Source organism: Anarhichas minor, unplaced genomic scaffold, assembly GCF_050575085.1.
Source record: "Anarhichas minor isolate MPS153535 unplaced genomic scaffold, ASM5057508v1 ptg000011l, whole genome shotgun sequence".
In the NCBI taxonomy this organism is placed as follows: domain Eukaryota; kingdom Metazoa; phylum Chordata; class Actinopteri; order Perciformes; family Anarhichadidae; genus Anarhichas; species Anarhichas minor.
In genome coordinates this window covers 12,271,221-12,279,909 of record NW_027466457.1, presented here as the reverse complement: position 1 = coordinate 12,279,909, position 8,689 = coordinate 12,271,221, and positions in this window count along the sequence as shown.

Genomic DNA, 8,689 nt, shown 5'->3' with positions numbered 1-8,689 from the left:
TTTTGACTAATGTCAGTAATTGTCTTTGCTGATATCAAGTTAGCTTTAAGTTTGCTGTTGCCTCTCAGGGCTTCCTTTGATTCGCTGTCAGCCTATTAGATGACATTTTCTTCTGACTGCCTCTCCACGCTGCGTTCACTGACTGAAAGTTAGCATGGCGCTAGACAACTTCAACAGCTTCACTTATGTGTTGCTTTGATGTGCCATATACTCACTGTGAGGCGGGCAAGTCGACATGTTTTTTCTGCGCAGCACTTTTGACAGCACTTAGTCAACAAGCCGTCACAGAGGGCTGTTCTCTGTTCATCTCATCAGCACGTAATGATGATGCTGTCGTCCATGTGTCCAATCTCTTCAAAAAAATCCTCCTCTGTGGGAAAACAACATTTGCACAGACGAAGATTTAAATGTCACTGACTGATTACTTATGGTAAAATGGTTTGATTTTGTTCTGGGAAGTTGAAATACAAACTCTGAGATAGTGATTGATTGATTACTGTGCTCTCAAAGTACATACTTAGTGTTTAAAAAATGCATGAAGACATTTACATTTTACTGCATGTTAACGGCTGTCGAAGGTAACACGGCTCGTTTAGATGAGCCGTGAACACGCAAACTCCATCCACTGAGACAGACCATGAGATTGCGTTAAAAGCTAGTCAGGAGACCTTTTTTTCGTCAAACAGTAATTAAAAGAATCATAGATCAATGAGTCTGTTCATTTGTGTGCAATAATGAGGGCTTACTTGACATTTTGCACATAAATATGCAATATTAAAGTATCTAGAACAATGTTATAACCAATGTTTTTTGTTGTTGTTTTGTACAGTTTAAGTTTTACCTGAAAATATTTTTGAATTTGGTTTTAATTTTAGAAACAATTCTTGCCTTTTCCTTCAGGCTCAAAAGTGCTGGACTCTGGCGATGTTGTTCGCATACATGTATCTTTGTAATGCCAAACGACTTTCTATGGAGCACAGAGATTTATTACACATTCTAAAGCCCTCACTCACCATTGTTCTTCATGTGCTCTGGTTGGATAGTCTGCCACTTGTAGACTTCATTCACTGGCATATTCTTATTCATAAGGCTATCCTTGGTCTGCTTCTTTCTTACCTATCCTTCAAAAAAAAGCATGGCAAGTTATTGTCTACGCTCCCAGGATTGTTTCTACTATTCGCCCTAAAGCCAGGACTGAACTGGGAAAGAGTGTTGAAGTAATGCTGTTTGTTTCCTCTGGTTGGAATCAGTTAAATCACCTGAATCTTCAGGAGCTGGTCTCTCTGCATTTAGAGGCAATTTAAATGACTTGGAGGCAGGCACATCTGGAACGTTTTGATTGATTGGTGCCTTATGTTTTGATGACTTGTGAAGAATGTTGATAAATGTTTTTGATATTTTATGATTCTGTGATTTGTTCTTTGTTGGCTTTTTGTGTTCCATGTGGTTTGCTTTTGTTTCTGCAACATTTGAGGTGCCGCCTTTCTCGGCATAAAAAAAAGAGATCTTTAATCTCAATTGAAACTCCCCCTTGGTTAAATAAAGGTCAAAGAAATAAATAAAGCTGTGTCTTATCACATGTGGGATGGGCCAAACGTTTGGCATGACATCGAAATAAATACTGACAAACAAACTATTAATTCTGAAGCATGAATTACCTAATTACAGAGCAAATTAGTAATTGCATAATGCAGGCTTGATAGTGTTTGACAGGTTTGTATGAGATGAGAGGGCGAGAGAGCTTGCAAACACACAGTATTCAGCTAACACACTTGTGGGGCATGTGTCTCCATTGTGTTAGGTGACTAAAAGCAGAACAGAGGAGGCGACGTAGAGTCACAGAGCAAAGCCTCGACCACGTCTGCTGTTCTGTGATCAGCATGTTTAGAGCGGCCAATCGGTGATCTGCTGGGAAGGGGAGTATTACTAAGTCACTGAACAACAACAAAACACCCCCCCCCCCCCCCCCCCCCACACACACACACAGTACAGCTCACAGTCTCCTGAGCGGTGACTCAGGTCGGCATGTTGGGTGTTGTTGGAGGTTTCCTGACCTCTTGGTGCTGACAGAAGCAAAAAGGTGAACGGTTGAACAAAGTGTAACAGAGACCCTGAGCAGTCATGAGTGTCAGACATGTTGCCAGCAGACCATTTACTTGTGGACGGGACGGAGGAACCGAGCAACCTGACTAAAGGCAAGTACTCATCATCACCTGACCTGAAATAAGCTGTAAAAGCAGCTTATTTTTCTTCACACATATGAGCTGCTGCTATGGCCACTTCTTATGAAGCTTCAAATGAAAGGGACAATATTTTTAGGACCATTTGTATCCCAGCAATAGTGAAAGTTTTCAGTGTTACCTGAAGAAACTTGGGCGGTAAAAGTCCTGAAACACAATGAACACCATGGGACACTGAAGCATCTTAATTATTGATGTGAGAAGCTCTTTAAGACAGGATTACGCTGCATATATTAAATAATAGTGATTTTGATAAATGACTGCTGTCTTTATGTGAAACAATGTACGTAAAGTGAATTTTGTGGTCGGTGAGGAATCCGTCTTGTCTTTCGATGGCTCGTCAGCTAACGTTACTTTCTTCTGATGTGTCTCAAGTTAGTGAGTCTTTACAATCAGCACGGGGAATCCTTTCAGCATGTGACCCTGTTAGCAGAGGAAATACCCCCCCCCCCCCCCACTGACCTCATCCGCAGTAAGTGGAAAGCGTGAGATCTGTACAGCAAACAATACAGTGACCAAAACTAGATGTAAAACATCTGGAGAAAATGTTAATTGAGCATGTATATCCTGTTGGTATTACTATTTTCTGCTATTTTATTTTAACTTTAGCAGCATTATATTCGTTATATTTGAGAACACCTCCTATATTTGCATCTTATTTGTTTATATATGTGGTTATTTCCTTTACTTAGATTTCATCTATTTCTCCCATCCACACCTTACAACTATACATAATTATTTTATTTTATTTTGCACATGCATACCCATCTGTTTATGTATGAACGTTTGATTTATGTGTTTCATGTTGTTCATTTTTGTTTTTTGAGTTTCTGTTTTATTTGTTTATTCTGTAATTATTTGTGCTTGAGCTTGAAAAGTGCTGTATAATTAATATTAGTATTCCTGGGTGCAAAACGAAGGCTTTATATTCCAAAACTGGTTTACAATTACCAGTCTGTTTCTAATAATTAAATTCCAGATTGATTACAGCTTGAATCTGCTTTGTGCTCACTCAGAAGCTTTCATCACAAAGGAATTCTATTCCTGTTCTGTGACGATGTAGGAGGACAATCTTCACTGGAAGTGTGTCTGTCTTTTTGCCCAGCCCAGCCTCAGCCTGCTGCAGCCGCACCAGCAGAGGCCTCACAGGAGGCAGCGGGGTTTAAGGAGCCTCAGTGTGACCTACAGACCTGCCTACGATGTGGCCTCACAGTCCCAGACCACAGACTCCCCCCTCCGTCACCGGGCCAGAGCCGACTGCAGGGCTCCAGCCTGTCGGTGCGCAGCAGCAGCAGCAAGAGGAGCAGGAGGAGCAGGAGGAGCAGGAGGAGCAGGGGCAGCGTGTCTGGCTCACACCAACCTACTGCTACACCTGCTGGTAGGAACAATAATGTGCCTTCACTTCCACGCTGTTTAAATTTGACTGGACAATATGATCTACAATTGATATCCTAATAAATTGACACATTGATCTCAATAAAGGTAGTAATTAAATACGTTTTACATCGATATAAAACATTTCCGTTGCTGATCTTACTTTTTCTATCTACTTTTATATGTATAAATGCATTAAATACTGTATGACGGTACATATTCTGGACTGAGCCTTATTAAATTCACGTTATGGGAAAATAAGTTACAGTGAGGGCAAAAAACATTTAATTGATTTTCTGGGTTCCCACCATAGACAATCCATCTCCTTACAAACGCAAAGTTTCCCTTGAAGACTTTCAAACTGCTGCACTTTCGTCCAGTTTTATCAAAGCGTGCAGCGGGCCACTCCTTGTTTATCCTTGTGTTCATGTTGTTATCTCTCTGAAGTTATGCATTAAATCAATACGGTAGCCACACATAATGCTCCTTTTTCATCTACACACATATATATATATAGATATTAGCATAAGTTATGTGCGGGGTGTATAATTCGAGCGGCTAAGCAGGAAAATGCTGAACCCCACTCCCCAGGGAATTCTGCCGCCTGCTTTTCATTTACTTCCTTGAGTAAACAGAATAAAACAGCTCAATTTGCATGAGCTCACTCACTTTCTGGTCCTTGTGAGGATGAAAACGGTAGCTGAGTAACAACACAACGGTTAGGACTCGCAGGAGATGCACTGTAACACACCAGTGGGGTTAATGCATGCAATTTCATCTGCACCTAATTTGGGTGGGAGAGCAATTATCTCGTGACAGCTTCCTCCTAGTTGTTGTTCATCGCTGGAAACCTCGCTGGCCTTTTTCATTTTCCCCTGAGGACTGAACGGAGCTCTGTGATTAAGTAAACACAATCACACTTGATCACGGCAGTGGCGTAGTTTGTCTTTTAAGTTCTAGTTGGCACGACAAATAAACATGCAAGAGATTAATTTGGGGTTAATAGAATCATTAGTCCCCGATTGTGATGGTGTCTGACAGGCTTTTAGAACATACAATAGCAATTCTGTGACCTCAAATGTGATATTCGTGGCTAAATCCTCTTTTTTTCCTCACCCACAGACTCCTGTTTACACCTGCTGCTGGCATGCCTTTCGTGCCAGTGCTCCGTGCTGCTCCTGGGTCTGTTGGAGGCCTGTTCCTCCTGCCTGGACACCCTCTGCTCCTGCTGCTGCCACGCCTGCGCCCGCTGCTGTTCGGCCATCCAGGAGGCGCCCGTGGAGGAGCTCAACTGCCACGCCCACTGCCACTCGGTGCTGTTCGAGTCTTGCTGCGAGCCGACCGAGTGTCTAGAGTTTTGTCTGGAGTGCTGCGAGATCTGCCATCGCAGCTAGCACACCGTCAGGCCTGAGGACTAATCTATAAGACATGTGGCAAGACTGAAACGAAAGACATTAAAAGCCAACGTGGAATTCATTAGGACGGCAATGACATTTCTTTTGACTAAACGTCTTATTCTCAAAGTTGTGGACAGCTTCAAACAAGCAAGTCTTTGTGATCACCTCATCCATCTACTAATAATTCTTCCACCACATGCTGCTAAAACTTTTGACGGTCGCTTTCCAAAGAGGGAAGATGTTATTTTAGTGCTTCACACTCTTCGTCGTGACCTAAAGCACTTTAAAATAATAATAACAATAATAATTGTCCAAGAAGTAGATAAGAACATCGATATCCACACTTAGGCTTATATGGTGTTAATCCATGCTAAAGCACAAACAGGCGTTTCTACACTTCTGTTTGTGTACAGATTAAACAAACGAGATACAGTTTGTTACTTATGTGAGATATAGAGGTGCTGGTCAGCACAATTCTGAATTTTGGATGGAGCCAAGCTAGCAGTTTACCCACTATTCCAGTCTTTATGCTAAGCTAAGCTAATCACCTCCCCTATCCATACTTAAAAGAATAGTTTGACATTTTGGGAGATACGCATATTCACTTTTTCGTCGAGTTAGACGAGCACGTTGATACCACTCTCATATTTGTCCGTTAAATATGAAGCTAGCAAGAGAAAGATAGTTTAGCATCTGCCTATCGGCACCTCTACAGCTCATTCATTGGTCATTGTGCACAGAGCAGTACCACAGGGGTTATTTGATGGACTCTTTGTGGCATGGAGCATTGACTTCCTGGAGTATTGTCATCACCATGAGGTTACCAGGCTAGCTGTCAACCCCTGTTTACAGTCTTCATGCTAAGCTAAGCTAACCGCCTCCTGGCTCCGGCGCCAACGCTCCAGTCATGAGAGCGGTGTAAATCTACGTATCTGACTTGCAAGAAAGCAAATGAGTGTATTTCCTATTCCTTTAACATCTGTGCCTTCTCATATGATTGCAACAGCAACCACGCTGAGGGAAAAGGATGCATTATTTATTGCCTGGTTGATTTAGTGGAAATTAGATTCAAGGACCTTTTGAAATGTTAAAAGAAATGTGTCAAGGTAATTTGTTCTGCTTGTTAAATTCCTTTGGATAGACAGGGTGAATAAAATTGAAGCCAGAGTGGGGCTCAATAATACTCAAACAAACAAGAACAGAAACTTGCAGCATGTACAAACTACAGTGCATTCCAGATTCAGGCTTTATTCTCCAGAAATACAGCTTTTTGTTTGTACATCAAGTTTCATTTAACGACTTTGACCCAGCAAGACCCTGACCCAGAGGGGTCTAGCCTCTTTGCTCAGTTTTGTACGGGTTCTCATGTTGTAAGATTGCAGGTTTGACTTCTCCCTGCACAGCTCTTTGCAGCTGAGGAACAGGGCGACAAAAAACTTGTCAGCTCTCTCGTGAATCCTTTTTCATATGTGGCATAAAAAGCACTTGGAACATAAAAGGATGCTTATTCTCTCCAGATCTTGGAAGATCGAAGCGGGCTCCTTTAAAGTCGTCGCGTGAGATGACAGCAGACAGGCAGAGTAAACAGCCAAAAATAAAACAAAGCGGCGATAAAGACAGCACTGTCAATCTGTCCGGGCGAGCCAAGAGGCTCATTTAAATCATGTTAGAGCGAGTAAATCAAATTTAAGTATCTCTTTTGCCCACAACGCATTCCGATTCTGCTACTGACAAGAAACAGCAGTGACGTCCAATTTAGAGCATGGCGAGCATACACCAACAAATAAACACTCTGGTTTGTTCCACTTGTCCCCCTCAATTTGTTATACCCTTTACCCACAGCTGACGTCTACCTCCACAATAAGCAGCTGGTATTGTCAGAGTGAATTCAGAACCACAGCCACACAGCAATGCATTGTTTTAAGAGGGATGTATATTTTTGCTGTGGAGTAATGATTTGAAATCACCACTAAAATAATTTTGATGAAAATGATGCCTTTTCATTTTATTGTGGTACAAATAGAAATAATTAAACTAGCAGCTTTTGGTACAATAGGATGCAGGAGACGGAGACATTTCTGTTCTGTAATTAGGTCGACCAAATGGCAATTAGTTCGTAACTATCGGGTCAATAGATGTCAGTCTATCTGTCTAGAATGACAAATATTTTCCCGTTCCAGCTACTTAACTGTGAGGATTGTCTCATGTACCCGTAGATTGAGACCCCTGATTAGGACCGTCATGCTGGGGAATACAATTCACATTAAGTATAAATTACCACTTAAATAAATAGAGGAGCATTCTTGTTAATACGGCTTGAAAAAGGTTTGACTTTTCTTATATTGTTTTGTGTCATGCTCATATTTGGGTTTGAGAGATGCATTTGCACATTCCTATCACGGTAGTAAAGATATATAAATAAAATGGCCCGTTCAGTTGACAACCTAATGACGCGTCCTCGGCTTGAGGTTGAACACCGACACCTTGTTCTTTCTTAAGAGTTGTCGGACTGGCAGTCTGAGATAACGAGACTGGGCATCTCAGCTGGAGGATGACCCAGTGAGGAGCGGTTTGTTTTAAAGCTGAGCTGCTTTTCACAAACAACCCTTTCAACACTTTCTCTCTTCAGAATCTGTCTATTAGTATTCTCGCACGCCTCCAAAGCTTTATGACAATGGTTGTAACCTCCTCAATCAAAACGAGCTTTTCGTGTAGTGTATGAAGTGGCGTCTATTGAAAAAAGGGGAAATAATAACACCTAATAGTCAGTCTGTCAGATGTGCCCATCTGCTGTAAAGGAAACAAAAATAAATGTAACCAGATTTGAATATCTAACATTTGAGGCTGACGCAGAGAGGACGGATCAAAGGGAAGAGAGACACACCAGAGGGGGGCAATCATAAACACATTGTCTCATTTTAATAAGTGAGGGGAATGGTTTCTAAACCAGCGCGCATCATCAAGTTTCATGTGTTCGGGAGTGTAGACGTGGGGGGGGGGGGTGGGGGGGTAAAGTGAAGTACATCAAAACATAACTAATGAGGGGTGGGCTAAAAATGGCTGTGCATGAAATATTGATGGCAAAAGCTGCATATTATCTTGAATTTTAGATACCTGGATTCTAAAGCACGTTCTGCACATGACAACAAGAACACAGAGTGATTCAAGCACAAGAGAGGTCAGTACGAAACGTATACTCTTCTTCTACAGCTCAACTGAATCCAATAAGGAAATACTTTCATCAATCATCCTTTCATAACTATTCAGTCAGATACTTGGAATCTATCTGTCAGAGGTTTTAACAGGCGTAAGAAGCGGGGTTAAAAGGAGAGATTTATACTGTGAATGTACTTCATATTTAAGTTCAAGTACTATTTGTATAATAAGTAACATCTGTAATAGTTTAATATGCATGTTTTATATTTATGAATATTTCTATTCAATGTCAATAGCATGTTTGTCTCACATGCTATTCAAAGTTTATTTTGTTTCATTTTTATTTATTTTTTCCCACGTTGGATTTATTCTGTATTTATTGGTTTGGTTTACTTTTTATTTTTGTTTCGTCAATATCTGGACAATTTTGTTTAGGACATATTAAAACAAAATCACAATCAGTCACATTTCAGACCCCTTCACAACAAACTATGGGGGAATCCCTGCTCGTTTTATTGTCGT